The sequence below is a fragment of the Paralichthys olivaceus genome, chromosome 23 (genome assembly GCF_024713975.1).
Source record: "Paralichthys olivaceus isolate ysfri-2021 chromosome 23, ASM2471397v2, whole genome shotgun sequence".
Taxonomy (NCBI): domain Eukaryota; kingdom Metazoa; phylum Chordata; class Actinopteri; order Pleuronectiformes; family Paralichthyidae; genus Paralichthys; species Paralichthys olivaceus.
The window spans coordinates 1,707,147-1,731,776 of NC_091115.1; the positions used below are offsets into that span (position 1 = coordinate 1,707,147).

Genomic DNA, 24,630 nt, shown 5'->3' on the forward strand with positions numbered 1-24,630 from the left:
GCACATTTCATCCACACCCTCCAATAGAGCTGAGTCGTGCTGAGTACAGTGATTGAAAATAAATGTGTGTGTGCGTTTGCAGCTGGACTCAGAGAAGCTGGTGCGTTACGGCTGCAGAGTATTTTAGAAAATATAAAACTGAAGCCTGGAAAAGGTTCGAGAGATAAAATGGATTCTTACTTTACTGATCCAAAGGGACGTTCAGGAAGTTTAAATGTTGAGGAATTAAAAAAAAAAAATCTCTTTTATTTACACTCATCACATTATACAGTCCTGGGTTGAATCACCGAGTTGTTGGTGCAGATGTGTACGTTCAGGGTGGAGTTGTTTGTGTGCGACGCTTTAAAGCACACACACACACACACACACACACAGACACACACACACACACACACACACCTGAGTCAGCGACCACAGTGAAAGTGATCTCTCGGGGCAGTCATCCAATGAATGGGAGGCATTTACTCCACTGGTCTGTACTGTAACACTAGAGCAGGGACGCCCTTCTATCAGTTTGTGTTGGAGAGTTAACGTGCACCAAAAAATACCACAACTTCATTTACCACCACTACTACTTTTATAGCATAGTAACGTAGAGTGGTGGAAAGAAACTGAGTATATTTACTCAACCTCTGCACTTAAGTACAGCTTCACTACAATCTAGAGTTTAGAGTGCAGTCAAATAAAAGTAAAATATAAAATAAAATGCAGCTTCAGTGACTTGTCTGATTTACTTAATGATACAAACATGTCTTCCACCGCTGGGTCTGTGTAATGTGCTTCTCGGCCCGTGCTCTCAGAAGATACATCAGATTAGCATCAACATAAAACTCTTACCAACATAAAATAATGTACAACAGCATCTCTAATAAATAAACGAACTGGATTCCAGTAATAAAGCTGCAACGAACCAAGCAGCAGAGACAGTTTGACGTCAGTCTGGTCCATCAAACCTCGTTAGTGTCCACACAGAGACGGTTCTCAGTGTTTTGAACTGCAGCGCTGACTCAGTAATATAATCACCGGTCAATTCAATCAGCTGCACTGAATCTGCAGCACGAGGAGCGTGCACACGAGAACGCTGCAACAAAGTTACTGTGTTTGATGCAGAATTTGGGGAAATGTCTAAATTCCTAAAGATTAAAAAGTTAAATTTCCACAACACTAGATCCCGACAACACTTTTAAATGAAACTGGTTTGGACCAGAACGTCCTCTACTTTGATTTCTTGTTATTTAAAAACAACAGTTTGGTTCCTGATCAATTGTTCAAGTAAAACAAAGTTGGATTTGTTGTTTCTGGGCCTGTAATTAGTATTTTATTACTTTTCCACTCTCGATATCTACCACCTGAACATCTGTACGAGTAACACGTCCTCCTCTTGATCTGTGACGGACTTGGACAATGATTGACAACGCTGCTGGGTTTCACTTCCTGCTGCTGCTGGGAAAGACAAACACAGGCGGAGGCAGAGGAGAAAACAAAGACAGACGAGGGAGGAATGTTCACGTGTTTTCTCTTTGGCCCTAATGGACGCTCATTAACACTGCTGGGTCAGAGTGGGAGACATGGGACTGCTGGGACAACAGAACGGTTTGAAGACAAGTCATTAAAGACTGTTTACACAGCTATTGGCTCATATACTGGATACGAGTCAGATTTTAATTTATATTTGAAGAAATACGTGTACGCACACTTTGTGCATGTTTCCAAGGAGAAATATTTTATTTCTATTAAACATATTTGTTTGTGTGTTTCCAGAGAAGAAATAATCATCTGCTCCACAGTCACAAATGTTTATCCAAGGAAAAATATCAAACCAGCACATCGCTGTGGCACCGAAATACAGAGGTTCAGCAGAACTGCAGGAGTGGGACACACCCACACACACACACACACACACTCACACACACACACACACACACACACACACACTCACACACATCAACACACACACACATTCTGGGCTAAATCCTGTAACCTCAGCCACTAAATCATCTGGGGGTTGAAAAAAAGTACACACAACGTTATTCTAGATGGTTCACCTCCACACAACCTCACACCCCCACATACACACACACACACACACTCACACACACACACACACACTCCCTGTTTCATTGCCACAGTCATGTTGCTCTTGATAGAGTCTTAGTTCAGCTTCTGTCAGTACAAGAACTTCAGCCATTATGGAAGACAAGTTAGATTTTAACCCTGAGATATATATAATATGAAAGATCAGATCATTCTTTGTTTTTATATTTTACTGACACGAAGTGGAGGCATCAGTAGAAATAAATAAGGCACCAACTGCTTTTTTGTTGATGCTCGTGACCAAGAACGACAGCATAAATACTTTATATAAAACCCTGGATCCAGATGTGTGGATTCTCCTCCTCTCACTATCAAACATCTGGATTCAAACCTTCCTTCCTTTAACCAAACACCATCACCGTCTGTTTATCCTCCGTCTCGTCCTCTCCGTGTATCTCTCTCAATCTTCCCTTTCCTCCACTGCTCTAATCAGCCGCTCATTGTGTTCAGGGAAACAGAGCCGAGGTTTATACCTGAGGAACACGAGGAGCAGGAAATGGAGGAAGAGTCTGGGAGAAAATCAGATTAAACGTGTTTACATGAAGAAAGAAAGACACGTGCACGAAGTTAGAGAATAAATTCAACAGTTAAGCTGCTGTTTTAAACTCATATGTTCTGCACAATACTTTAAAATAGATAAAATAACAATAGATATAATATTCATTTGCACAAATCAATCATTTTACATTAAAAATAGCTCAAATAATCATGTGCAATATTGTATAAGAGGTCAGTTAATTACAGTTTCACTAACAGATAAGAAATATGAATGCTAATGCTAATGCTCCTCGTCGGTGATCCATTTTATTTCTTCCATCTGAAACCTTGAGTCTTGGGTTTTAAATGATTCACTTAATGTTGTTGAGCATCGTTGTCGCTTTAATGACATTTGAGGGAGACCGAGACAGAAATATATTAAACCCAGTGAAGCAGAAATCCAAGGAAGAAATGCAGCGTTCCAGAGGACGGACTGAACTCTGCATGTGTTCCAAACACAGACAAGTTGTAGCTGCTGCACGAAAGACAAGAATATTAAAAGCACCGACATCATCATATTTTAGAAAAACACTTATTCTCAAGGAAACACTCAAACGTGTCACAATAAATCTTCAGGCCCGAGCTATGAAAGATTCGTTTGATGGGTTTACGCACAATTCAGAGACAATTCCAAGACTAATATTTACCATCCGGGTTTATTTCTCCTCATAATTGTATCCGTGGTGCCGTGTTGTGCAGCGAAGCGGCTGAAACTCAGGCCTGAATTACTGTAATCTTTGTGGATTGTGGAGGATTAACTGCTCGGTCAGATGCAGGTCTGACAGACAAAGCTCCCCCATCATCAGCTGCCTGTTGCAGAAACAGGACACCAGCCGACAGCTTAGAGACCCGACAACAGACGAGTCCCATTGATTCCTTCATGCTTTAAAAAAAAAAAAAAAAAACATGTCCCAACATGGCCGTCCGGGCAGATAAAGTGTTTTAAAGCTGAGTTACAGTGATTCTCCAGCTGAGCCCCATGTGAGGAGTCTCTGGGGACGGGAACATTGATGTCTCCCAGGTTAATTGATCACTTCTGCCTTTTTGGTTTATTTCTAAGAGTTTGGTCATAGTTTATTGATTATTTCCTTTACTTTTAGTTCCATTTGTTATTTTAATTTTAAAGTTGTAGTCTTAAAAAGGTCAAATACAGTTTCATCATTCCTGATACCTGCGTCTGCAGAAGTCTGACTAAGAAACTCTATGCTCCTCTTTTGTGTTTACCTGTATGTTGCTGTGTGTCTCGTGTCGAGGGCAGGTGAGACCATGGAAAGAATGATAATAACCCACAACTACAGTAATGATGACTCAGGAAAACAATAATATCTGGGCTGAAACTGGGAGACCGTTAATCAAACAGCATCTGCAGTCACATAAACATAAACCAAAATTCAGCCGAACCAAACTGCTCTAACTCATAAATATCAGCCTCCTATAGACACGCCTGACTTCTTTATCAAGATCCATTAATTATTCCCTTTAAAAACAAACCTGGATGAACCTTTAAAATAAATTGAATGGGTGCTTCCCCGGGCCCATTCGCCATCCTTCCACCGAGTCTTATTGAAATCTGTTTGGTAGTTTTTGCAAACTCGTGAACTGAACCCTGAGAAAGCAAATTCTAAGTAAACTTTCCGCTCTGTATGTGGGAGGTTCACAGGAAAACAGATCTGTATCAGGGCAGGACTCCTCGTGTGTGTCTGTGTGTGTGTGTGTCTGTGTGTGTGTGTCTGTGTGTGTGTCTGTGTGTGCATGTACAGTGCACCTTTCTTTGCTCTTATCTTCATTTGTTATCCAGGCGAACGATCTCCTCATCCTCAGATGCCGACCAGCCGGGGATAAGAGCTGACACACATTCACCATTCATACGGTTTCCACGCAGACCTCACTGTCAAGGAAAATAAATAAAAGACGCTGAATTCACGCTGACTGAGCTCAGATTAAAACAACTGACAGCAGAGGAGATTAAATGTCTGTTTTCTCAGAGATTTTATACATTTATTTCTTTTATTTATTTATATGAAAAGTCTGTATAGACAGAGGGAGAGAGATTGTGTTGGCAAAAATCCTATCACACCATCGTGTGTGTGTCTGTGTGTGTGTGTGTGTTCTCTCACAGTTGTGTGGTTGTGCTGCTGCAGCAGAACAGTTCCTTTCAGCTCTGTGAGTTCAGACCAGCTGTGTTTCCTTCATCCTGCTCCGTTCTATCTAATTTAATTCAGTGTTCAGCAAAAAAAAAAATTCCTCTAAATGACCCTGTGCATCGTCACTGCTCTCGCTTGTTTAAACATCTTCAGACAAACAAATTCAATCAACCTCAACACAGACGTTTTATAAAGATGGACGGAATAATGTCCACTCACTTTGCAGAAATGATGCCAAAATACCCTGTTTTTATAACATTAGAAATAAACTAGTATGGCCCTCAGGAGAGCTCTACCTCCGCTAAGGGCCAACGGCCCCTTCAATTTAATTTAGCTGCACCAAATTACACCCACTCATAGAAATCAGTTCTCTAAATGTGCCAGATTGTATTTTATTTAATCAAGATCCAGGAATTTGTTGCTCACAATGTTGAAGAAAGTGAAAACAAATCATGAATTGGCCTCTGATCCGTTCCACACCCTTCTCCTCAGTTTCATGGAAGATTGGTGCAGCTTGATTGAATTTAAAGGGACTTGAGAATGTTCAGTATGAACTCAAGTGTGATGTTCTAGTTTTCATAGCAACCAAATAGTAAGTTTCTCCAAATAAAAAACAACAAAAGATTTGTTTGGATAGTTTAAATTCTCCGAGGTCTCGTTTCAAAGTGTCCAGATTCAGATTCTGAACATATTTTCCACCAAGAGAAATATTTATAATCAAATAAAACGTTTCTATTTCCAGATTTTTTTTTTTGCAGATTAAATGTTGGTCACATCTGCGTCCAATCATTCCTCCACCACTACAAACCTGCTCTGGACTCTTTCAAGTCAAGAGGCGAACATCCAGCTCCTCACAGCTCTTTTCATGCTGCTCGTTCAACCCTGCCACTCCCACATTAACCATCAGCGACCGTGTAATTCTGCCCCTCCAGCTGCAGGGGAACGGTTCGGGGCTGCAGGGTTCCACTCTTAAAGCCTCGCATCGCTCCGCTCAGTCTGTCTGTGGGTGATTATGTGATACTCCGAGGCTGCGTGTGATCACCAGGCAACATTCCTCCGCGCTTTGATCACGAGACACTCTGTGTTTTGTCTGTCAGGATGAAATACTGGGCCTCGGGGGCGGGGGGGGGGGCCCAGCATCTGAAATCCCAAAATATACCTGCATATAATAAAAAAAAACCTCCATGGGCTTCACGTGTGATGATATTCAAAGGCTTCCACACTGTCACCCTGAGGCAACGTGGAGATCAGGTTGGATATTCAACACCTGCAACACCAAAACAAAAGAGTCCACACACTTACACACACACACAGGTGATGCACGACCCACAATGCCCCGCGGTGCGCTGCATCACCACCAGCCTCCTGCCGCTTCCTGTTTCCACGTCCTTAAGCTTTGGTGTTTGCGCCCAAAGGCATCATTAGATTGAGTATTACCAGGCCGCTGCTGAATACCTGCGGGAATCTTAAGATCGCTTAATGACGAGCCGGTGTATAATCGTCGTGAAGGATCTGTAGCCAACAGTCATCTGCTGTGGTTCTGGCCCCGGTGGATGTGAATGTGGCGCAGAGCGAAGGCCTGCGATCGGTTGTTCGGCTCCATTAATGACTGATTTCACCCTCGTTATCCTCATTTTATTTATATTCTGAGCTTCCATGTGTGTGTTACACATGTGATGAAGCTCCCTGTGACTCAGAATGAAACAAAATATCCCGGATACGAACGTCACCATCTTGCACATGATGCCATTATTATTATTATTATTATTATCCACTGACATGGAGGAGATGGGGGTTTTGGCTTGAGGCCTGACGCTGCACATGGCTTAGATCACCTGTTGCACACATGTCAAGTCTGGTTCCAGTTTTCTTTTACGTTTTGTGACTCTCAGTTTTATTCGCTGGTCTTGTCCCAGTATTTCTGCAGTTTGGCTCATTTCTCCCCCCCGACCTATCAACTGACATGAAATAAATAAATCTGCTGGAGCTGACAAGTTAAAGAAGGTTCCCTGTGGGCGGACACAGGAATCTGTCGTATCCTTTACATTGCTGCATGTCGGAGCACAGCCAGAGGTGATTCACTGTGGTTTGACTTTCACGGAGAAGATCGTCGACACTTAATGTTGAGTTCAAGTTGAGAATTCTGTCTTTGTTTTCAGAACGTAATTGAGCTACTGTGTGATTGACTAAACTTTAAACTGCTTCCACTGCTGCAAAGTTTTCTTTCCATATAAACCAGGTTATAGATCCGTTCAGAAGCTGCGACACTCCTGTTGGTTCTCACCTGTAAAGTAGTTTAAACACACACACCCACCTCCCTCAAAAACCTTTAAATTAGAGGACGGACACACCCTCCTATAGGAGACTGTAGAAGACTCAAGAGGCTTTTACAAGCAACACATACACACAAGGTTACACAAGGTTACACAAGGTAACAGCTCCCAAACTGAGATGAGATACAAGAGCCTTTTTTAAACGTTCCTCCCTCCATCCTCCTCTCGTACTACATTTTCTAAACATGACACGTCGCTCAAAGTTTGACCTTTGACCCTTGACCCACCGTTAAATGCCCCCTGCCCTAACCTCTCCCAGAGCGTGGCTCCGTACTCTACACACCACCCCCCTCCACCCCACTGCCCCAACACAAGCCTCTGAAACCTATTCTGGCTGTAAATGAACAGAGAATATAAAGAGTTGACGACAGAGAGAAAGGATGATGAACTTCTGAGGCCTCGGCCGAGCGTCGGCAAACACGTCTCAACTGCTGACCATCGATCCAGGTTACATACAGGAGCTGCTGCAGTGTTTGAGTGTATGTAATGTGTAACTGTGACTCCAGAGCTGCAGATTATTCATCTTGTTTAACCATCAAACCACATATTTCATGAATGTGTCATTTCTCCCTTTTCTTTTCTTTCATATTTTATTATAGTTACTTTCAGAACTCTCAAGTTAACAGGACATTGTACTGAACAGACCACATGGACCAGAGTGCACAGAATTAATTATGTCTCATAATATAGAAGAATTTACTGCCTTTTGTATTTAACAGTGAACTTTTATGTGTTGTTTGTAGTTTTTATTTTTGCATGTTGGTGTCGTTCGAAAGTTTGAATCTTCTTGTTGTCCGCTTTCCACCAGAGTTACATGATAGTGTGTGTATGTTGGTCAGGAGCTGACTGCACTGGTCTGTAATGTATAACCAAACTGGCTCCAGGCCAAAGTGACTGCACGGCAGATTAACACCAGTGTGTGTGTGTGTGTGTGTGTGTGTGTGTGTGTGTGTGTGTGTGTGTGTGTGTGTGTGTGTGTGTGTGTGTGTGTCAAAGGTGTGGCTCTCAGTCTCTGAGTGTGTGAAGTGAGAGAGTTATATTATTTATAGCTACCTAATCAGCAGGAATACTATTTGATAAAACATGAATGAATGAGCCATTGAGCAGTTTAACAATGTCATCCAATAATTAATAGAACAAATTGTTGTTTGTCCAAATCAGGTTTCTGAGACGACCTGACTTCTCTGTCGTCTCCTCATGTAGTCCGACAAGCTTCCAGACACCAAATCACAGTTTTCTGGAGGACAAAAATAATGTAAAAGAAGTTTAGGGACAAGATTGTGGCACGCCTGCTTATCAGTTATTTTGAGTGTGTATTGTTTGTGTGTGTGTGTGATGGGTCACTGCAGTGTTATAAAGGATAATATGTTGGTTTGGCTCCGCCACATGTGTCTTATTTATTTTTGGTCCCTGTTCTTACCCTGCTGGTTTTAAATTAGAGCCTGTATGGCTAAAAATCTCCCAACTAGTCGACTGGTTGTTCCCCTGTGTGTGTGTGTGTGTGTGTGTGAGTTTGGCCTGATTTAGCCTGGATGTACTGTAGATTTCACCCTGCAGCTGAACCCTGCTCTGTTTTTGGTCTTTTTGCAGCTGGGTGGGCTGTTGCACTGATGTATAATGTTAAAAATCATAAATTCTGTGTGACGTAGAACAGTCCCAGAAGCTGTAGTTGAAAACAGAAGGCACTTACACTTTTAATTATCCCTGTGCTCAGTAATAGCTTCCAGTTGTTGGCCCATGATGGAGCAATATGAGAGACTTTCACACCACCCACTGAAAACATGAGTAAAACTCTGATCCAATTTACGACCATATAAACTCAGCAGTGGGTCAAGTTGCCTCCTGACTGAACATAACACCAGGTTTTCATGTCAGTCCACCCAGGAGTTGTTCAGTCGTCATACTTCACTTGATACCAGTGTCACCAGCTCCAATCCAAAAAATATCTGACCTTCAAGCTCCGTTCTGGTCAAACACAACAAAACATTTAACTTTCTGTTAGAGGTCGACGCTCTCCAGCTGCACCAGAGAACTGCCTCATGGTAAAATCAAACCACGCCACAGGCAGACATGACTTCTCATTTAGGTTTGGCTGATTTCATCCTGACCCTCCTTTGTCCAGAGCAAACATTCAGTCTGAAGGCCAGAGTCTGAAGAAGCGTCTCAGATAAACAGATGTGTAGCTTTGGTAAATACAGTTGTGTTGGTTGGAGTCTAGTTGAGTTGGAGTGGGGGTACAATGGACATTGAATTTTCTTGCCTGAGGCCTGTTCTCAGGTTCACTGAGTGAATTAGAGGCAGAGCAAACAGCTGTAGGAACTGGCCTCAAAACAAACGGACCATTAGCAAACACCTTGATGGGGGTCAAGCAGATTTTCACAGAGTAATCACATTCAGAGAAGAAGGAGAAGAGATGACACAAACTGCACTTTGCTTATTTGTTTTTGTTTCAGGTTTCTCGTCGTCTTTTTTAGCTGCTGAGAGTCGCTGCTCTGTCACTGACCTCTGACATGTATTTTAGGAATGTGGGTGACCTATATTCTTGTCGGTGGTGTGTTTTTAAAGTTTTTGTGTCATGGGTATACTGAGGTTTTGAGGGAGACTCTATGAAGCCGCTGACGAGGAGAAAACAAGCTCTTATTTTGCCTCTGGGCATTTTCAAATGTCAGGAAAGTTCAGAGGGTAAAATCTCCAAGTTTGTTCCTCCTCCGGCTTCAGCCCGAGTGGAAACATACAGCACCGTTGTTCTGACTGTTAAAGGATAAATCTGGTATTAATATATTGTGTCTCTGTAAGTAGTTGGGTGCGTTTTCAACTGTCTCACACAGTCTTTATCTTCTCGGCTGTCATGATTATGGATTTATTAACAACACCATCTGCTTATTAAGACCATGAGATATGAGTGGAAAGCTCTGAAAAAGACTGAAGTAATCTACGTTGGAGGATTTGAATAACATGAATAAAATGGTTATTAGTGAGTTAAATAATAGAATGAAGTGAAATGGAATTGTTGTAGTATAGATATGGGTATGAGGCTTATTTTATTTATTTACATTTGTATTTTATTGTATTTTGTAGTATTTCATCTTATTTTTAAATTTAATTTGTTTCTTCTTATTTATTTTAATTTTATTTTCTTCTTATTTATTTTAATTTATTTTCTTATTTAATATTTTATTTTATTTTCTTATTTAATATTTTATTTTATTTATTTTATTTATTTTATTTATTTTATTTATTTTATTTTATTTAATTTTATTTTCTTATTTAATATTTTATTTTATTTTATTTTATTTTTTTTATTTTATTTTATTCTTATTTATTTAATTTTATTTTCTTATTTAATATTTTATTTTATTTTGTCACCTGCAGCTCAGACTTCCTTAAACTGGGCCAGGACGGCGCTGATTGGCTGTGAAGTTGTACCGGGCGGGGCTACACTCACCAGCGGGCGTGCGATTGGCCGCCTCGACTCGGTGCCCGTAGTGGGCGGGGCCGTACTGTATCTGTCCGTGAGAAGTTGAAGACTAAACATTAACGGGCGGCGACGCACGCGACGTCAACGTGGAGCGAGAATTTGGACTTTATTCGTTTCATTTGTCGGAATTAACGATTAATCGAAACCTGCGGGAATCTTCGAACCAGCGTCGACACACGGAGACGCGTTCCTGCGGAGAATGGAGGCGTTTAAACGGGTTTGAATGGAGCCAGAGTCGCGGGTCTGAAGCAGGAAATCATCCCGGTTAGCAAACAGCGGCTCCGGGCGAACGGCCGCAGGGCTCCGGTCTGGAAACTGGATAAAAAAACTGCCGAGTCTTCGCCGGGTTGTTGTTTTTTTTAATGCAGCCGAGTTTGAGCGGAGTTTCCCCCGCAAATGACGTGGACTAGCACGATGAGCAGCGGCTACAGCAGCTTGGAGGAGGACTCGGAAGAGTATTTCTTCACGGCCAGGACGTCTTTCTTCAGGAAACCCTGCGGGAAAGTCTCCGTGAACAAGGTAAACACAGACCGTGTGTTCCGGAGAGCGGAGCCTCGTTCACGGCTTCGTTCGAATCACGTTTCACACCGACGCCGGCAGCAACACAAACGAAAAACAGCAACCGGCTGTTGTCTGTTTGCAAAGATCTGGTATCGTACTTGAATTCGGCTCGTGTTTAATATTAAAAACCTGCAGCTGTTTTAATGAAATTATCACTTTTTCAGTCGGCTCACCTGCTCTCAGAGCCAGTGGCAGGGGCGCTGCTAGAAATGTTGGGCCCTATGAAGGAATATTACACTGGACCCCCCCCCCCCCCCCCCCACACTCTATTTATCTAAAAAATAAAGTAAAAATAAAACCTGCACAGTAAAAATCTCTAGAATATTTCTATGTATTGCCTCCATCCATTGTTTTAAACAACCTTAAATAATGATATTTAACTTTTAAACCCAGATTTGAATTTGTTTGTGCCCGCAGACTGTGGGAGTCAGATTGAATTGAGTTATCAAAATCAAACACATTCATCTTTATCATGTCTGGAACGTTTAAAATGAGGTCAGCCTGTAGCTCCTTGACTAAACACTGGTCTACATCTGTGTTCAAGTGGCTCTCGCTTGCACACAGATGCATTAGCACACACACAGTCTTTCAAACACAGCTGGTTTGTTCCACGCTTCCAAGACTCTGCTCGCTGTAATAGAATCGAGCTATTCTTCTTCTTCTGCCCACTTAGTGTGTGTGTGACATGGGTTTCTCCGGCAGTGACCCTTCACTTTTCCGCGACAGGCATTTAACACAGGTCCTCATTCCTCGTGGCAGTGTGTGTTTGTGTGTTTGTGTGTGTGTGTGTGGATGCACAATGTGGCCCATACATGGTTTGCAAGAGAGGGTGTGAGCTGTGGTGTCTTATACTGTGGCTCCAGACCTGGACCGGCACACTGGAAGCAGCCTGGTGGTTTCCCGCATGCCAACAGTAATTACCACTGGACAGGGGACACGTCCTTTGGGGAAAATGTGTGGGGCCGCTGTATGAAATTACTGGTTGCGGATCAGAAAAATAGGTTATCGTGAGAGTTGATGTGTATTTATGTTAACCAATGAGTATACTTCAAATTTAACTGAGATATTTAAGCCTGTAAACATCAGTTTACCTACTGTGAAAGAGATGCAACTTGATTTTTGATTTTTTTTTTTTTGTTAAGTTCACAGAAAATCCATTGTAAAGTGTGAACTAGCTGGAAACACTGGTGCATTCATGTGTCTCTCTATAAAATAGAAAATCCAGACGTTGGTGTTAAGTGCTCCACCAACAGTACAAGCAGCAGTAGCACTGTACAACCGGTCCATTCATAATTCTCAATCAAGGCTGAAGTCTGTGTGAGAGAGTGAAGTTTAATAAGCTGCAGTTTAAACAGCGAGAGAGGACAAACAGAGAGGAGGACAAAGACTGAGGGAGCGATGGTGGACGGTCAAACAGGGAAATGAGATGTAACCCTCTGGTCTGAAGAGGATTTATCTGTAGACTGAGGCCGGGTTTATATCCACTCCACAGTAACACACACGCACACAGACACACACATTCCCAACCACCCATCCACCTTTTCTGTGGGTGAATAGTGTTTCTGTATGGAAATGTCACGCTGACCAGTGCTTCTGTGTGTCTCATGAAAAAAACACTCTGGGGTAATCCCACCCAACCCCCAGTACAGTACACACACACACACACACACACACACACACACACACACACACACACACAAAGTACAGTACACACACAGACAGACACATACAGTGAATGGCCAAAGCTGCAGCTCATCTTCAGCTCAAATCATCCTCACAGACTGTAAGCCGACTATGAGGCATATTCATCTTCTCCCAGACGAGATGATGGAAGCTCTTGGTCATGTTGCACCAGACACACGTCCGCTGACCTACATACAAATATAAAAATAATTTACATCTAAGGGCTAATTCATTAAGAGATAGACACACAAACGCAAAATCAGTCTAGAACAGGAAACGGCATTTCCTCATCTCACAATGAGCTGCGTGTTGACCAACTCTCCTGTTCCTCAGTCCGCAGCCTCTGAAATGATCTGACATCATAGTGCAGCGCACAGTCTTCGATAACGGGCTGAGGTGGGTTGTGTGTTGACTGCTCACTCCCACCGCTGACAGATATATGGTGTGGTATTCTTACCTGACTACGCCCTGCGCAGGTGTTTGTGCCACTTCGCTCATTCACAGACATTTTTTGTTTTGGATTCACTTAAAAGTGAAGTCATTCTCTGCTGCTGGGATTTGAACTAAATCACTTTCTGTGCAAAAAAGTACCCAATGTTTTTTTTTTTATCTCTGAAGGGCGACTCACATACAGACTGCAGTAGAGGTAGAAAGATACAGATCTTATCTCTCCCTCTCTTTTTCCCTCCCTCACACTCACAGTAAGCTATGATATCACCCGTTTATTTGTTTGTGCCGAGACACACCTCATATCAGACTTTGTACCTATCTTACCTGTAAACACTCTGGTTCTTTCCACCTCCGTCACAGCATTTTTGCACAACAATGTCCCAACAATAACCTCTAATGACCCATTGTCACTGTGTATGTGTCTAAGGATCTTGACCAGGTCAACAAAGAGTTTTTAAAAATCAAACCTGAACAACAATAAGTTGTTTGAATGTATTTTAAAAACAACTGGTACTAAACTACATCGATGCAGCACAGCACTGGCTTTTTACTTATGTGAGGGTCATACAACCCCGTGCTGTCTTTCCTGTCCACGTGAATCCAAATCCGTTCTCTCTCACACTCTCCCCCATTATTTACTTCCTCTATTCTGTCCAGCCTCACCCCTCCATCCCCTCCTCTCCTCTCGTCATCCTTGTTTCTCCTCCATTGTATGTCCCTTCCCGTCATGTTCTCTGCTCTGTTTCCTGTTCTCTCAACAGCACCGAGGCCACCCGAGTTCTGTTATTGTTTGTTAACTGTGTCTGTGCTGGTCCACAGCAGGAGGGCACCTGCTCTATGTACAAGTAGTGCAAAGTATAAATCACTTTCTTTGTCAAGGTATTACTGAGTTGATTATGTGGCATCGTATCTAAGTGTTAATACTGTTGAGTGATTTCATTCTAGTAGCAGAAACTGTAAATGTCAATCTCTTGCCCTTTAGCTTGTAGCCATGCATTTTGACTTCTCTACTCACTCGTTATTCTTTATTGAAAACTGGGGATCAAACCTTAATTTGTATCCTAGCTTAGAAATCACTGATAAACTTTGAAGACTATCTTGAACATCGCACTGGAAAGGCTAAAAGTAACTACCTTTAGCTGGTTTGCGTATAGAATGACTCAAAACAATTAGTAGGTTGTACCTCGTTGTTGGAGTTCTAGACATTTCTAAATGTCATGTTTGATCGTAGAGATTTTATTCCATCATTATTCTCATTTTGTCTCATCTCCCTTATCCTGAAACCACTTCTGTTCTTAAGACCTGCTTCTGTTCCACTCTGCCGACACAGTTCCTGCTCCTGCTGCTTGAATCTCTACTGGATATTAGAGTTATAATCTAGCAAACATTTGGTACCAGTGCCCGGTTTCAGCTTTGCAGCAGCTTCCTGTCTGACACTGTATCATAAGCCCATTAAAGTTTCACTCCAAGCCCAGTCGTCCTTCACCCTCTGTGAACCTCGCCAAAGAATACAAGACCACGTCCTCCGATACAGATTAAACACTTGATCCATTAAGCATCGCTCTTCTCTTAAAAGCTCTAAATAAAGTCTTTAGTCTTGATTATTAAACAAAACATAAATACACGAGTCACTAGTTCCATCTGTTATTGAAAACAACGAGAGCAAAAGAGGATTTCACAAGAGTCTGTCTTCGGTCTGTAATTAAAGCTCCCTCGGTTGTCACGGATGGCAGGTCAAGCATTATGTGAGTGATTGTGTGTGCGTTTGTGTGTCTTCAAGTGAGTTGCAGTTGTGTTTTGAGTCCTTGCACTCAACCTTTACCAGAGATTGTACTCACAACACTGCCATGCCAACCATAAACACAGGAGCTGATGTCCAGAGATCTCTCCTCTCTTTAGGTTTTTACGTTCGTGCAACTCGATTAAGCAGTTGCTCGAAAGCTTGAAGTCGACTAGAAAGTTACGTTAGATCTTTATTTAAAACAGAACATCAGCAATGATGGGTTTTCGTCTTTGAGAGCCGATTTAATGAACGTGTCTCTGTTGTTATTTAGAGAAAGGTTTTACTCGAGTTTATCGCTGTGGGTCCACTTTGCCTCATTCGGCCAACAAACACATCATCCGCCTGACTTTCGTTTTCATTGTTTGTCTCCCTCGGTGCTCTCAATGTTGCTTCAGAAACTTTCACACAACTAGATGTGTTAAATTTTAACGACGCCCTGCTTTACTACAGCTGTTTGGGGGATTTTCACACCAGTTTCAAACAGTGTTGGAAAACTGTGGTGAAATATTTCAGTGATTTAAGTTTTATTGTCCATTAATGATGCAATCACAGCTTCTCATACAAGGCCCCCTGCCCACTGCACTGTAATTACTTAACAATAGAGGATCAGGTCAAAAGTACAGTTAGAGTCAGATTTCTTTGCACAATATGTTTGTCTTCCTGCATGCTAACAAAGTTGTGTGTGTGTGTGGTGTGAGGTACAGTCTGTATTGACCGTCTGCAGGTTACATAAAGCTTTTTATGAGACTCTCCCGTCTCCAGCGCTCTGCTTTTCCAAAGGAAACATGAGTGGAATTGTTCTAAACTGTGCGGTCCTTGCTATCTTTTCAAACAGAACCTGGAAACACACACACACACAGAGAAACACACACACACACACACAGAGAAACACACACAGAGAAACACACACAGAGAAACACACACACACACACACACACACACACACACACACACACACACAGAGAGAAACACCTCCTTTACAGCAGTGGGCTGTGTTACATAATAAGATAAATCTGCTTTTCAGAGTAGACACCTGCGTCATGGAGAAAATGAGGTGTGTGTGTGTGTTAGAAAGAAAAGTGGGAAAGTGTGTGTGTGTATATATATATATATATATATATATATATGTGTATCTATATATGTGTATATCTATATCTATATATAGATATAGATATATATAGAGATTGTATGTAGATAAGATGGATATAAACTTAATCAAACATTAAGGGTTATGACATTTATTAACCGTACGTGATTTGAGCTGTCACGATTACTTTCATTATGATCAGTCTCTCAAAATGACTTTCTGTTGCCTTATCAGTGACCTCAAATGTCAAAGACGTCCAAGTTATCATAATGTAAAAACAAAACAGAAGCTGCACCCTGAGAATGTTTGGCACCTTTGCTTGAAAAAGGATTTGACCAATTATTTCAGCAGTTTTCAGCAAATATTCAGTGGTTCCACATTTCACTATATTTGACTCTATGTTTTGGTGCAGTCCCGGTTTGAGATGGTTGGTTCTTCACTGTCCTCTGGCATTTTATGGCTTCAAGTATGAAATCGGTGATGAACACAATAGTCAGCTGCGGCGTTCAGTAAGTTTTACCCAGATTATAAAGCTCATAAATCTTGTCACCAGTGATGAATTAAACCACCAGCTGCTTCAAACAAACCCTCAACTGTCTGGTTCTCGTCCAAACTCTCTGAACAGCTGGTGAAGTGGTCTTAAACCCCCCGCCCCACTTTTCGTCCACTTCACCCAACTCAGTCTCACCTGTCTGTGGAGGAACTGACCACCTGTAGCATCATATGTCAAGGTCAACAGGCAGCAGATGTCAGATGTCCCCCTCCCCGGGGACACAAGTATTCTTACTTTTCACCAGCGGCGTCCTTGAGTCCATCATTCTGCTCAAGGTTATTTAAAGAAGCAGCGGTCAACAGAAATGCTCTGCAGTAGGTTTTTATTTCAATATGTTGGCTTGCAAATGCCAAGACTTCCTGGCAATGTGCTGGAGCTGCAGTATATCACATATATCTTTTTAAAGCTAAAAGCAATGATTCTTGGCAGTTGACAGAATGTAGAAAGAATATTTATTCTGCACGACATTGTTCAATTACTCTGAATAATTTCTCTCTTGTTTAGTAAAAGCAGTAGATCCAAACGTGACCCTGTCAACCGACTCCGACTCTTCAGTTTAAACTGGTTTTGCTGTTGAAATCATTTAAACCCGCGTGTATCTGAATGAGTGGGACTTCCTGCCCAGCCCTCTCCGTGTTTATACGCTCGGTAATGAAGCATATGTCGGCCGATGTCTGCCGCCGCCACCGTGCACTGTAAGCTGTTCTGTCACATACCACTGTTCGGTTGGAGGCTCATCTGGGAGCAGTTAAGGTCGGCTGTGATCTCCGGTGCTCGCCATTATCACCAAACCGCAGTGCACTTTGACGTGGTCGGTGCTTTGTTTGATGTGCAGGGGAGAAAGTGAGAGTCAAATGATGATAAATGACGGCAGGTTCACAGAGAGGGTGTGTGTTGGTGTTTCTGTTCAGGGCCGTGTTCGGTGAGAGGTTGTGTTTTCTCTGTGATACACCTCAATTTAACATAGAAATTACATATAGAGTTAGTGTGGATGTATTTTATGTGAACAAGATATAAGATATAGAGTATAAAAGATGCTAAATATACAGGAAGTATGAAGATTGTATGTTTTGATTTATAGTTTGTCCATCAGAGACACTCAAAAAACTTAGAAAACTTAGAGGAATAATGTATATTTTATAGTTTCAAACAAACATTGGGGAACTAATGTTGTTCTTAGAGGAATTCAAGTTTGACATCTGCTCATTAGACACAGCTAAAATACTATTAAATCAATGTAATGTGTGATGAAAGAACATTAGACTGTGTTGTTGGTTTTGCAGCGCAGTGAATCGGCTTCTGTTCCCCCCCGCTCATCACACCATAACAGGCTTAATGTTGGGTTTACATGAACAGTAATGATGGACTCACAGACATGCGTGCAAACAGCCCATCGCCCTGTGTGTCATCGTTTGTTCACTTTAAATGAAGCAACAACACACACACACACTCATACATCTACAAATCTCCAAAAGCTCTGTGGGTTTTGAATGTCGTGTCTTATCGTTATGTTGATGTGTGTGGTGGTTTTGAACGTTAAGATTTGGCGAACGGTGGCCGAATACGTGTGTCACCCGGTTTTTGTTTTGGCCGGAGTCATGTGTGTGTTTTTCTGTGTGTTGTTGTGTGTTTGAGGGCCTCATCCACGCTCATATAAAGGGGTTTTCCACTGTTGCTGAATTGAAGGGTTTGGTCCGACAGTCGAGTGGCACTACAGTCAGGATTGCACACAGCTCACAGGTATTGTTTCCCTAGTTTCCTTTATCAGTTCCCACACAGACACACCTGCCTTTGACATCCCCATTGTGTCCATTACACCACAGCAATGACCAGTCGTAACTGTGATACCATGCAGCGTAACTTAAAACTCATCTCTACCTGTTCACATGAGCCATGAATACCCGCTGACTGCACAGGATAAATCATCAACTATTAAAAAGAGGTCGTGACTCTAATCTCCAGATTTACGATGTGATTGTTGACGATGTGATTGTTGACTGGCTCCTCGTTCCTCTGCTTCAGGCCCCGACTCACTGTGTCTCCTCTGAACCTTGCTTTCATCATCGTTTATTACGGGTGTTGTGTTTGTTGTGTTTTCTTCGGTCGCCTTTCTTGGAATTATATTGAGTGTTTTTGTGGCTTCAACCAGCCTCATGAGGCCGTTTTTCAAGTTGATGACGTGTCCTCAGTGTTAAAGTTAAAGATTTTACAACACATGTCCTTTTAAGGGCTTCTTCATCTTGGGTTGTCACAGTAAACACGCACCCCAATGCAAATTGGGCTTTATGGTCTTTTTTTTATTGCCAATTAATATTTCTGTGAACCGATAAATCAAATTTTTATTTGTGGCAGAGAAAAGACAAACAAATGTTGTGATGATTTGCTGTTTTTCTCTTTTATTTAGTTGTAGATTAAATATCTTTTGGTTCTGAGAGCGTTGCTCAGACAAAATAGTCATGTGTCATTATTTTAGAGCTTAATCTGGAAAAACACGCAGCCCTACATACATGAATGCTGATGTGTGCAGCTGTCCGTCCATTGACGCTCTCCAGAGGAAGTCTGGCTTATTGTTGGCTCAACATCCTCGAGCACACACTCCTCTTTTTTCTCTCATCGCCTTTGCTGTCTAGAACCATGAAGTTTCATAATCTCAGCCCACACATGCTTACTCACTACACACACTCACTACGCCGTCACACTCCCATACACAGAAGTGCACACTTCTTTGAATCTGTTGCTCAACTCTTCTCGGGAGAGCAAACTTACAGCACGTACAAAGGGTTTTTCACCTTTTGCTCTGTATGTTGCAATCATGACACCAGGAGCAGCCGTAAATCAAACATGAACTCTGTGTATTCATGGACGTAAAGGGTGCGAGCCCAGGCCGAACTGTTCTAATGAAACCCGTTTTTCATTCTAGTGTTAGTCAGGACAGCAGCTCCAGTGTGAGCTGACAATCAAAGTGGTCGTACAGCAACTGTGTTGTTTTTTTAATGTTGTATTTATCTCCACGGCAACAAAGTTAACGACATGATTATTAGCTAAGTTAAAGATAAATCATTAAACAGGTTTGTAGACGAGCTTTGAATAAATTTAGTTTCTTTCTTGTTTGTCTCACCTACGTCTTTAACATTTGTCTCCTTTCACACCCTCCTTCTTCACTTTGAACCTTCCTTCTCCTTCTCCTCCTGCTTCTCCGTCTTTATTCATTCCTTCACCTTCTTCCTCCTCCTCGGTCTCGGCCTCGGCCATGGAGCTAATATGTCTGGGTGGTCCATCCAGACAGACTCCTTGTGGTCTCCTCCACATAGTTGAACCATAACTCGTGTGCCCTTTTCCTCTGCTGTCTGTGTTTTCATGTTGAACTCACCGAACCACACTTGAAATATACAGCCGGTCCACTCCGGTAAACGTCGCGGTGCTGGACGCTGCCTCTCGTCTCCGTGTGGTTCGTCCGGTTTATTCTGCAGGTTTGATTTTTAAAGACAATAGCTTGATTTTCTTCTTTCTGTCTTCTGAAGAAAAAGTTGAGGGGTTTACTAAATGTTAGAATAGAATAAAATCAAGACCCAATCTATTGTCTGAAAGCAATTTACTGAAACTCGTCACAAACCTGCTGTGGTTAATATTTGTTTCCCTTTCATGAATTTTGTTTCCTGTTTAATAAAACCACCAGCACCTGTCGGAGGTTTGATGCTCTGGAAGCCAGCAGGTGTAAACATAAACTGATGGACAATGGCGGTTATTGAACAGCATGTGTTGCATGACCGAGATGCAGAGTTCTGTAAAAGGCTTCACCGATGCTGCACTGTATCTACTGTACGTGCGTCCATTAGCTCAGGAATGTCCACTTGAGCAGAAGAGTTTTAGCAACTGTTTCTGAGCGGAGGTATGTGTGTTGCTAGGTGTGAGCGCTTCCACTTGTGCTGCACATCTACGCAGCGTTGTTCGTGCATGCGTGTGCCCATTACTGCAGGAATGCTGGGAGGATAGGTGTGGCCGATCTCAACTTCCCCCCCTGGACTCAACAGGAAGTAGCATAGAAAAGGGAGCAGTGGGAGGGTGAGGAGGGTAAAAAATGGTTATGACATAGTGGGACTAAGGTTACTGACGGAATAATAACCACGAAACACATCTTGAAGGAAGAAGAACCATTGAAAGACGATCTAGAGGCTGAGATCAGAAACCGTCGGCCACGTTGCTGCTTTTCTTCATCCCATGTGACGCCCGAGTCAATATTTGGGTTTTTGAATTGATGATGACACAACATTTTAATTAGATTTTGATTGTTATGTGTCGAACAGGCGATGTCAACTCCCCTGGTAACATTTATCTGAATGTAATGACCTTCACGTTCAACATGCAAAGCTTAGTGGAAATTCTGAGGATGTGAACACAGGAACAAAAACGTCTTTTATAGTCATTTTAATATATAGGTCACCTCCAGTTAGCACAGCTAATCTCTGTGTTTAGTCTGCAACACTGGGTCCTGTAGCACCCACAGCATGCAAACACCAAGTCTGGAGCTTCAGGGTCTATTCGGCCGAGCTAAGCATGTTTTGTCTACACACATATGCGCTCTTTGCATGGTGATGTCATCTGTTTACAGACAGTGGATGCAGACGCGTGTGACGGTGTGAAACAAAGGCAGGAATGCTGCAGGTGTGTTATCAAAGGTTGAGGAACAAGATGCCATTTCTGTCTCCCACATCATTCAGACTAAACTGAAGCCAGCAGCTTGGGAACAGGGAGATACTGACACAGAGATAAATATAAAACTTTCAGACGTTCGTGTTCAGCGTTGCTCTCTTTCCTCTCAGGCCTGGAGCTGTTAGTTCTTCGCTCGTCTTTTTCTGTCTCGTCCCTTGTTTTTTTTATATCTCTTTTTCATTTCTGCTTTTTCCAGCTTAGGCCTCTTCTGCTTTTTTAAATGCTCTTCTGTTTTTTTGTGCAAGATGTAGACATGAAATTTGGTGAATTTGAATGTTTAATTTAATTCAAGACATTTTTAGATATGCACAACCAAAGTGTCAGCATCAGTCAAACAGTTCTCTTTCTAGTAACCTACAAATCAGTCAACTTCTCTTGAGAACTTTTTTGCTCTGTTGAAACCTACAGTGATTTCTGTCTTTGTCTTTTCTCCCTGTCCACTCCTGTGTCTTTTGAGTCCGGTGTTGATCTTATAGCTTCAGTGGGAGGGTTCGCTGTGTTCTTAAATGGGACCATGACCTCATTGTGTTGCAGCTTCGCTGTGCTCTGCTTCTCCTGTTAGTTTGGATTCGGTCGCTCTCACTCTCGCAGTTCCTCTGAACACTTTCTGTCCTGGACGTCAAATAATCTCATTAGGAGAAAGTCTCACGGGGGATGTAACGGGCCGGTAAAGACTCCTCTGACTTGTTTTACCCGGCTCTGACATAACAAGGCATTCTTCTGACCGCAGCTAGTTCAAATATTTAAATTTTTAATTTGAAACTATGTTTATTTTGTGAAATTATCCGAGTCCGGAGTGCAAAAATTTTACTCAACACAAAACTGATTCCTGCCACAAAGACTTTCATTATCTGGGCTGGAGAGATTTTGTGTCTCGTGATGATACAAGGTTTTTTCAGGAGCTTCTTCACCCTGACAAGAATTTAAAAAAAAAACTTTTTCTTGACAAAAGAATCTTTATGAGTCAACAGGTTGCAAGAGGCCTCCAGTATAATCAAGAAGAATTAGTTTTTGGGTTTTTCTCAAGGCTGTAAAGTTTTCCTAGAGGAGATGATGCCAGAAATAGTATTATAAAATAATCAAAAAAACGTTTTTGGTGGCAGCCTTGATTGAAGCCGAGCACAAACTTACACTGGAGTGCTCTGATGTTTCACCTCCTGAGTAAAACCTGGACAACAGGGAAATTCCGTATTTCGGGTAATTCCGACGTTATAAACAAACTTGTCAGGGTCAAGATGCAAGCAATGCCATTACATCGCCTGAAAGTGAAACAACAACGCAAGTAATCAGGGAGAGCAGAGTTCAGGATTGATCTTGATTAGTGACGAGGAAATAAAAAGTTCCTTCTGAAGCAGCCGATGATCTACAGCTGGATTTTGATTGCACGATACTTGTTGTATCACCTTTAAACCATTTTAACCTAAATTCCAGCTGTTAAATAGATTTTGAGTTGATTCCAGGAGACAACAGTTTCCTAGATTCAGTGGAACTCCCATTAAAAGCTTGCGTTAAATAACATAATAAACATAGATGTATGAATAAGATTAACGACAGAGCCAAGTCATGGAGCGCTGTAAGAGCCACTGATGTAGGTCAGAAGTCGCTCATCTTCTCGATCACCAGGTTTAGCTTCTGACCCACAAACATAAACACAACATCCAAATTCACCAGTGGAAGGTTTTCTCTGAGTCAGGATCATTTGTTATGTCATTTTTTCTGTGTTGCTTCTTTCCTGTCTCCGTGGACTGTGAGATGAAAGTTAATCTCCTTACCTGTCTCTTCCCGCTAAGACGCTTTGACTCATCTGAACTGGCAGCTGCTGGAAGTTGACGCGGATTGTGGGGGAATAGGTCAAGTGTAGCGTGACGAATCGAGGTTTGATGCCTTAACGAATCTGTAAATATCGAGGTTTGATGCCTTAACGAATCTGTAAATAACGACGTTTGCGGTTCAACGTCACGATGGACGCAGACAAGAATATGAGGGTGGTCAGATTTGTTGTTCTCATTGGCCTTCAGTTAAATCCTGATGAGTCAGTGTCTGTCCCTGATGGACTGACGGACAGATTCAGACAGGTCCCCCCCCCCCCCCCCACAGAGAACATCTTCATTTAAACGTGATTTAAAGTCAAATTTCTTTCAGATTCATGTTGCTCGAACATGATACTCACTTCAGCTCGCTCTCAGCCTGGTGTTCTCTCAGAGCTATTCAACCCCTCAATGGACACAGTGTCAAACACTCTCCGAGCTGCAGAGTGTGTGTTTGTGTGTGTTTGTTGTATTGGCACCTTGTCTTTCTCTGGAGCAGTGTGTGTTTTCCATATAAGGGTGTGTGTGCCTTCAGAGCCTCCTTGGATTGTGCACTATGTGCTTGCATGTGTGTGTGTGTGGTTTTTAATAGATGCCGAGGGGAGCTGCACTATGCCCATGTAAGCACAGACTACACTGGGGAATAAAACTGTCTTAAGACTCTGAATGGACACGGTCAGACTCTACACATACGTACATACATAATATATTGATCTGCATATGTTGGCTTTATTAATTTTAGTCATCAGAGCTGGTTTTATGTAAACGTGAGAGGAGAAGAGCTGCACCTCAATATTTTGATTATTGCACAGATGGAATTGGAAGTTTAAATCTATGAAATATCAAAACTGAGACAACTGGGCCCACATTAGTCCAACCTTATAAAGTATTGAATACACAGTCATGTGTGATCAAGGAAATATTTATATTTTTTGTTGCTTGAATATAATAATGAATCCAGTGAATAAAAATGTTTGTTTCTCTAAAATCAAATAATGAATATTGAGTATAATGTACATGTGTTTGTGTTTGACATTGACTCACTGCTCCGTAGTAACAAAACAAACGATAGTAAAATAAGAAATGAGAGTATAAAGACATAATAAGAACAAATAAATAGGGAAAACTTTATCTCTCTGTCTGGAGACGGTGTATTAAGTCATTGGATTCATGTTGTGCAGTTTGTGGTGGTGGATAGTGTCGGGGTTGAACTGCTGCAGTCGACCCCTCCGGCTGGAGATTCTTGATTGTCTCTGCTCTGTGTCTTTCACGGAGATTTTCTTGAAAACATTTGAGCAGATTCTGATCTGTGCACAACTGATGAGGCAACACATTTGGTTTTGTCATGTGACCTGATTTATATCTCGACATGTGTTCTCCACAGCCGCTTGTTGACTTGAGTTTGCGTC

At 42.0% G+C, this 24,630-nt stretch overlaps 1 protein-coding gene across 1 annotated transcript in view; it reads left to right on the top strand.

Annotated features, from left to right (window-relative positions):
- The window catches only part of rassf3 (Ras association domain family member 3), a 40,542-nt gene that overhangs the window by 7,367 nt on the left and 8,545 nt on the right, over positions 1-24,630 (top strand). The gene's annotated exons all lie outside the window — the stretch shown is intronic.